The following is an 8758-nucleotide window of genomic DNA, read 5'->3' as shown; positions in this document are numbered from 1 at the left end:
TTGCTGTCCTTTCATGTCCCTCTGCAATTGCGGAAACAAAAAGGAGTCCCATAAAGTGAGGCCAGGTGAATAAGGCGTGGGACAAGAGAGGCCTGCTGTTTTTTGCCAAAAACTGGTGCACTGAGATGGCTGCATGAGAAGGTGCATTGTCGTGGTGGCAAAACCAGTCTCTTGTCTGCCACAAATCAGGCCTTTTTTGTTGCACACTGTTACACAATCTTTTCAGAACCTCTAAATAGAAAGCATGATGAACAATCTGGCCTGGTGGAAAGAACTCCAAATGCACTACATTTCGGCATTGTCTTCCGTTTGGGAAGTTGATGGACATCCAGAAAGAGGTTTGTCATCAGTTAACATTTCACCTCTTTTGAAACAAGAAAACCATTTGTACACTTGAATTTTTCCCATAGTGCTGTCCTTGTAAGTTGTGTTCAACATCACAACAGTTTCTGTGGTATTTTTTCTGAGCAGGAAACAAAATTTCACAGTCGCACACTGTGCTCTTAAATCAGCCATCACAAAAAACAACGTTCAAGTGAAACTGCTTTTACTAAAAAATTCACTGTGACCAGAGAGAACTTTCCCAGGCGATGCTACTGGGTGCACTAACTCAGAGCGAGATGCTTGATGCTCACCTAGTGAGGAACAATGAGTGCTATGAAAGCTTCACCTAGGAGAGCTTTTTCCTGATGTTTTTGTTTTTTAGGTGGTACCCCCTTATATGTAAAATTAAATGTAAGAAAAAGTGGTGGGGGGGCCGGGGGAGACTGATGGCCTCAGCAATCCACAGGGTAGCTCTAGTCTGTTCCTCCCAGTTACCTGGAGTCAGCATGAAAATTGTGTGGCTGGAATTTGATCCATAAGAGTAGATTTAATTCTAGGTGTGAGGGTTGTTTGTTTAAAGGTCAAAATATCAAGTGTTCCACTAGATTCTATCAGACCAGTGAGTCAATTTTTTTTTAGATTTAAAATTTTTTATTTGTTTTTTTATCCCTCCTTTTCCGTCCAGGATTCTCTATTGTGATTCTGATCAGAGAGAGCTAGGTACCATCTAGGTTTTTTTCTTTTTCTTTTCTGGGTGGTGGAGGCTATGGTTTTCATGATTCATTAGTCCTTTGTACTAATAATCATTTCCTTGATTAAAAAAATTTCTTCCCTCTTCTTTGCTCTGGATTAAGTGACCAGACCAGTTAGTACATCTTAGATAACCACTCAAATGTTTTTAAGACCCCTGTCAGTATTCAGTGAAGTAGGACGTAGAAAAAAATGTCCTTGTGGACTGTGTTATGCCAACAGACCTAGATGTTCTCTGAGACTGTGGTCCTAAGTATGCAAGGCCTTGAGCTATTCCCTGAAGGTGTTTGGTTATAGCTAAGAAGTTTTCAAAATTGTGTCTCCTGTATGCCCCTAATATTCTTGGATATATTCATCGCACATACAAATACATATGTAGAGATATTCTCTGACAAACACACACACATATATTGTGGGTGTGTTATCATTACCCACAGCCCACATTTGTTTAGTCTGCATGTACAGTGTGCATATACTCCATGTGCATATACTCTAGATGTCATTTGCTATTACTATTATTGCAGGATGTTGTGTATCATAGCATGTGTCTTTTCAGTCTTTTAATCTTGTGCATCTCCCAGGAATATGTTCTGCCGTTGATTATGTTGTGCTACCCTCTCCTTTACTGTATATTGCCTTTGCCTTCACCCCAGTTATTACATGCCGCCTCTGCCGTTGATTATGTTGTGCTACCCTCTCCTTTACTGTATATTGCCTTTGCCTTCACCCCAGTTATTACATGCTTTACCCTCCATTCCCTTCCCGTCCCTGGCACCCGCCAAAGAACACTTCTTTCTGAATGTAAGCGTTTTATTGATGTTTCATAAGAGTGTTCTAATTCAATATTTATCCTCTTGCTATGAACATTTCACCCAGCGTAATGGTTCATCTATGTTATGAGGGCTTTCAGGATTCTTCATATTTCTTTCATTCCATCTGGGTATGTATTAGTGTGTTTGCTCATTCATGCTTTGATGGATATTCAGACTGTTTCATCTTCTTGCTATTTTGATGAACATAGTGTCTGTATATCTGTTCACGACATAGTTCTTATTTCTCTAGGATCTACGCACATATGTATATATATCCATATATATGTATATATCCATATATACAATATTGGGACCGATGAATCATATGGCATTTTTATTTCCAGGTTTTGAGGAAGTACCATATTGGTTTTCAGGGTGGCTGTAACATTATAAAATCCCACGAGCCTTAAAGAAGAGTCCCAACCTCCCACGGCCTTGCCAGCATCTGCTCTTGTCGATGTTTTTTAACTTTGCTGTTATTACTGTGGTGAGATGATATCTCATTTGTGGTTTTGATTTACATATTTCCAATAGCTGTTGATAGTGAGGGCTTTATCATGTGTGTGTTGGCTATCTGTATGTCTTCTCTGGTGAAGTGTCTGTGTCCATTCATGTGCTCTGCCCATTTAAAAATTGGATTGCTTGCCTTTTTGTTAGTGAGGAGGTTAGTCCATTGTCAGCTATGGGCTGGGAAAAGGAACATTTTCCCAGTCTGTAGATTTTCTCTTCCCTTTTTTGTAAAAGTCTTCAATGTCATAAATGTTCAGTTTTTACGAGCTTCCAGTCATCTAGCTTATGTTCTACAGTTTATGCATTTTAAGTTTCATAAACTTTTAAAGCCATCCCTTAGGGGGTCCTAAGTTTATTCCTATTTTTTCTTTGATGATCTTTATTGTCTTAGGTTTTACATTTAGGTATTTGATTGATCTTGAGTTCAATTTTGAAATATCACCCCCTACCCCACCCCCACTTTTTCTTTTCTGTTTTTGTTTGTTTGTTTGTTCAGAAAGGACTCACTGCTCTTTACTGGAGTCTGGAGAAATGGTGGCCTCAACCTTCAAGGGTGAAGATAGAGAAGTGGGGGCAAAATTCCCCCCATAGGCACTATACTGATGAGCTTTGTTCTGTTTCCTGGTCTCCTGCACCCCCAATGCCTCCATGACTTCCTCCTTTAGTGTTTTCACATGGAGCATTTAAGTTCTTTCGAGAACATTTTCCACTGACCTGTTTCTGAGGCTTTCAGTCCATGTTTCAGGGAGAAATTCGGACTTGGGATAATTGCTCCTAATCTCTTGGAGATTCACATTCAATCTCCTGCCTTGGGATCTGTATTTTACCTCCGTGGGTTTCCTGGCCGTGAGATCCACAGGTGACCTGGCAGTGAAGCAGGGGTTTCACTGGGAATCATGGGTCTCCGTTCTCCTTGGTGCTGCCAGGGAAGTGATAATTCGTGTTCACCCTCCCAGGACAACCCGTTTCACTGCCGGATAACTTGAGCCACTTCCCCCTGCATCCTTCCCTTCGGAAACCTTCGCCACATCGCCGCAGAACAGATATCAGTCTTCATCAGAGACAGCTTCTACAGCCAGCCCGGGAAGCCCTGGTCCCCAGAGGGTGCATCCTCTTGTCTGCCATGGCGCTCGGGAGACTCATCCCAGCGGGGTGGAGCGACTTGGATGCCATGGCCCGCAGAGAGACTGTGACTGGAGACAGCCAGGAATCCGGTGTTACCTAATTTTAGTCTGTTTCTTGCAGCGCAGTGGAGCCGGAGCTTGTCACACACAGAAAAAGCGCCTTCTGCCGCGCCCCTATGCATTCGTTATCATAGGTCACGGGGCACCCTTTACCTGCAAAGGCTGAAAAAACCAAAACAAAAAGATTTCCTCTTCTTTTGAACTAATAGAATCTGACTTTTTATATAAGTTGATTTCCCCCCGATTATAAACCTAATACTTTTTCATTTGTTTTAAAATTTCCCAACCTCATTTCAAGTTATGGGATTAACTGAAATCTGGCAGAACTAGAAGTAGGGGCTGCTCACAACATGCACACTCAGCTTCTGTCTCCATAGATTGTGATCAGGACAAGGCAGTGAAATCCGAGCAATCTCGTCTTCTTTTTCTCGCCTGTGAAGGGGTCATAAGGAGTCCTGGTGATCAGCTGGTCCAGGGAAGCAAGAAGTGGCTCTCAGCTCCCATAAAAATGTACAGCCTCAGGGCAAGATATGACAAAATACCCATTTATAAACTATCGAGGGCTCATGAGGGTGGGGGGAGCGGGGCGGGAGGGGAAAAATGAGGACCTGATGTCGGGGGGTTAAGTGGAGAGAAAATGTTTTGAGAATGATGTACAAATGCGCTTTACACAATTGATGTGTGTATGGATTGGGATAATAGTTGTATGAGCCCCTAATAAAATGTTTAAAAAAAAATGTACAGCCTCAGAATCTCAGAAGGGCAGTTTTACTCTGTCTTACAGGGTTGCTGCGAGTCAGACTCCACTTCGTGGCAGTGGGCGTTGCAAAGAAGACGTGGGGCATCTAGTAGTGTATAAAGCTGGTGCTAATGTAACAATATGATCAACATACACAATACCATGGAATTGTACATAGAAGAACAGTCCAGTTGGCAAATGGTCTGCTATATACTATTTGCCAAAGCAAATAGTGACTACCCAGTCACCTTCTAGCACTTGCTTTATTTTTATTAGCAGGAATTATCATGATTAGCAATGAGCAATGTTTAACATTTTAATGTATTTTTGCTTACTCTGTTTCATGCCTATTTGTCTCCTTGGAGTTAGGGATTTAGTCATACTCATAAATTTATTTCTAGTACCCAGAAGAGTGGCTGGCACTAAGTATTTAATAATTGAATAAATGGGTGGGTGGATAGAAGAAGGAAATATTTCTATTATCTGGAAGCCAAAAAGAAGAGGCACAAAGAAAGGTTGTGAGGGGAGACCTGCTTATGAAGAGTTGAGGCAATTGGGTTAAAATGAAGGAGTTAGGATTTTGTTATTTATTAATGATACTATTTCTCAAAGTAGATGGTTCAGTGTTTTCCATATTTAAATGTGGCAAAAAGCCCTATGAGCAAATAAAATTTGGTTGTAAAGGGTAAAGTATACACAATCAGGCTTATTATATTCTTAATTATTATACCCTCACATGTGGGTAAACATCTTCAGCGTCCTTAGATGACTCTGGCAGTTGTCTCACTGAATTCCAATTTAGACAAGCAATTCGATCGCGTGTCAGTACCTGTTGGCTGCTTAATACCCTCTTCTTTCCCGCTTTGGAATTGTCTAAGTTGCGATTAGTAATCAGAAGTCGAGTGAGAGAGCCAGCGGAGGAGGGCTTTGCAAGGGCAACTTGATAGTTGGCATCTGTACCCTGGTCAGGGAGAAAGACGGGACTCTCTGCTCCTGGAGAGAGTGACAGTCTCGGAAACTCACAGGGCCAGTTACACCCTGTCCTGTAGGGTCGCTGTGAGTCGGCTTCAACTTGAGGGCAGTGAGTGAGAGTGAGAATCTATAATTTACTCAGTCAAATCGGTCACTTTATCCTTTTCATATTGTCTAAATTTACCCATGAGTTTCAAATGGCAGAGTGCCACAACTTGAACTAGTTTTCCATAATTCACCCTACCAAAAAAAATGTAGTTGTAGACCTACAAAAGGGAAGGATAAACTAGCATTTCTGAACTCTTTCTTAGGCCAGTTGCTGCACTAAATACATCATATAGGCCATCCTGTTTAATTTGTATGATAACGCCAGAGAGAGGTTTTATTAAACCCATGTGACAGTCAAGAAAACATGTTTAGAAAACCTTGCCTGAAATCACACAGATAATGAAGTTGCAGAGGCAGAATTGAAACCAGTTTTGTCAAAATAACACCACAATTCATTGTTGGTTTGGCGGCACCTATGAGCACCCATGGCCTCCTCCCCTCCCCACCCTTCTATGCCTGCCACAAAGTGAGTTAAATTTAATAGAGTATTACTGTGGTGGTACCAGCTTCCACGCCTTTTTGCTAAAGTGTTTCCTTTGATTAAAGCCCTATTTTAAATGTTCATATATTCTTGATTCTGTTGCTTTTAAAGAGTACAATAGTCTTTGCAGACTTGAAATGCTAGAATAATTCAGACAGAATATGCTAAAATGTATGAGAAACTGAGTAATCTAAAAATGTTTCTGACTAGCCGGATTCTTCCGCCAGGTCTGTGGACCGGTAGGGCATGGTAGTTCTCAGTCCCGCTAAGGGAGTAAGGAGATCAATGGAGAGGGAGATTGGCATGGCTGTTTTAGGTAAACCAGAGAACAAACGAGGGGAAGAAGTTGGAGGCAATTCATCCTGCTTTCTATGTCATTCCCAGGTCCACTCATTGTAACCAAATCGATTCTGACTCATTGTGACCCTCTAGGGTCACAGTGTATAACTACCCGTGTGTTTTTCAGACAGGAAATCCGTAGAGGAATGGAAAGCCTTGTCTTTCCCCCCAAGAGTGGCTTGGGGCTTCCAAGGACTGAGCTTGCACTTGGCAGCCCAGCATGGAACCCCTCTGCCACCAGGGCTGTGTCCCAGACCTCAGGGAAATGCAATCCTCTCTTGTCCTTTAGAAGCTCTTCTGGGCACGGGAGATGGATGATACCCTTGGGCTTGGCCTTACCCACAGAAACGGACTTCCACATTGTGCTTACCTCTTTGATGCCTTCCTAGTTCTTTTGTACCATGTGATCCTCCCAACCCCACAAATACAGAATGTTTTCATATATAGATTCTCTTCCCCATATTCTCTCATCTGCTTTCACACTTCTTATCATTTGGTGCTAGAAATATTTAGGATCTTTCTCTCTCTCTTTCTCTTTTAGGATCTCCTTTGATCCTTGAATATTTAATTAAATATTAAAGCTTGTCATTTTGACTAAAAGGGTTACATTGAATCTCCCTTATATATCTTTCCGGCATCCATCCATCTCCTTGCCCACCTAGCCATCATGGGCATACATTCATGTTCTGAATGTATCTACTGTGTTCCAGATGCTGCACAATTGGTGAAATGCAGAGATGAATGAGGTGAAGAATGAGATATATACTCACTTTTACCTTCGAGAAGGCCATATTATACTTCAAAGTACATGCCAAACCCATTAAGTCAAGAGTGAAAAGTTCATACATTTCTATGTGGTTCTCCATTACCAGACTTCCATTTCCAAACTTTCTCCACACTTGGGGTACTCACATCTGGCTAATCTGTGACCTTCCATCTCTCCACCCTCTGTCTCACTGCTTGTCTTTTGTGCTGTGGAGGCTTGCATTTGCCTTCCATCTTATGATTCCATAGCAGACAATGTTCTACTGCTATTCATGTTTTAATGACCATTTTAAAGATTTTTCTCAAAATGAGAAGAAACAGCTGTGAACACCTAGTAATAAACAGAACATGAAATGTACAGAAGTATGAATCTAGGGAAATTGGAGCATATCAAAAATTAAATCGAATACAGAAAGAACACCATCCTAGGTCTAAGAGCTAATATGAACAATATTGGCCATTTTTAATCAAAACAATCATATTATCATATGGCAGGAGTGAGACTGAAGGTATTGGTGAAAAATATGGGCCCCAGAATTAAATGCAATACCAACTGAAATGCTTCAATAAGGGGATGCACGTCTGCAAGTGCCCATTTATCTATGCCAAGAGAAAACAGCTACCTGCCCACCACCTGGAAGAGACCCACATCTGTGCTCATTCCAAAGACCAGTGATCCAACAAAATGTAGACATTGATAAACTGTGGGGGGAGGTCAGATGCTTACAGACATCCTCCTTGAAGACAATCAGTCACCAGAGGGGGGTGGGGGTGCTGCTCCCTGCTGCTGGGGACAATGGTCTACTTCTCCCTGAGGCTTGCAACCATTAGCTTGGTTCCTGTAGGTGGGGTTTACACCCTACTGATAATGGTTCCTATGGAGATCCAGAGAACAGATCAAACCGGCTCTGTGACAACCAAAATTAAGCTGCCAGCCTGAATCTAGGTTCCGCCCATTTTGTCACATGTATCCCTAGATTGTCCCCTCTCATTGCTGTATAATCCATAGTGTAACCCCTTCCTGTGACGTATGTCTTTACCTGTAAATAGTGGGCTTGCATGCCCCCAAAGGTATATAGACCTGGGTTAGCAATAGAGAGCTCTCTCGGCTCCTCCCTTAACCTCTCCTCAGCTCCTTCTCCTCCCCTGTTCCCTAGCCCCTGTCCTCCTTCCCTTTCCCCTCTTCCACGTGGACCACCAAGCGGGGCTGAGGTGAGCATTGCTACCATGAAGTGTGTCTGACTCCATTATTTCAATATCTCTTTTATCTCTCATGCTCTCAATGACTTTAATATAAAATTTGTATATCTCAACCATACAATTGTGCCTAATGAACCCATGATTAGTGGTGGGGGGCTGGCAACCCTCCTTCCGACCACAATAAACCATATCACTAATATCACACACAGTTGTGCTGCAGATAATTTTCAAATGGGCAGCAGGACCTATATGGAGAACTGGTTTCATTTCTCTAAAAAACCCTGCCTAACACACCATCCATGGAAGCAGTAGTCAAGAAATCACATGACGTATTTATTATATTGTGCAAATACATTGCAAAATACCTCTTTAAAGTGCCAAAAAAGCAAAGCTGTCACATTGAGGACTGAAGTACACCTGACTCGACCCAGGATGTTTTCAGACCCCTATAAGCATTTAGCATCTGGCCAATGAGCAAAGAAGAATGAAGATGTGTTTGCTAAGCATAGTGAATATATGAACAAACAACATTTTCTTTGAATAAGTATATCCAGAATGTTCCTGTAGAAGTGAA

Source organism: Echinops telfairi, unplaced genomic scaffold, assembly GCF_000313985.2.
Source record: "Echinops telfairi isolate 266 unplaced genomic scaffold, ASM31398v2 ScPeMD7_7421;HRSCAF=8459, whole genome shotgun sequence".
NCBI lineage: Eukaryota > Metazoa > Chordata > Mammalia > Afrosoricida > Tenrecidae > Echinops > Echinops telfairi.
This window is presented reverse-complemented; position numbering follows the sequence as displayed.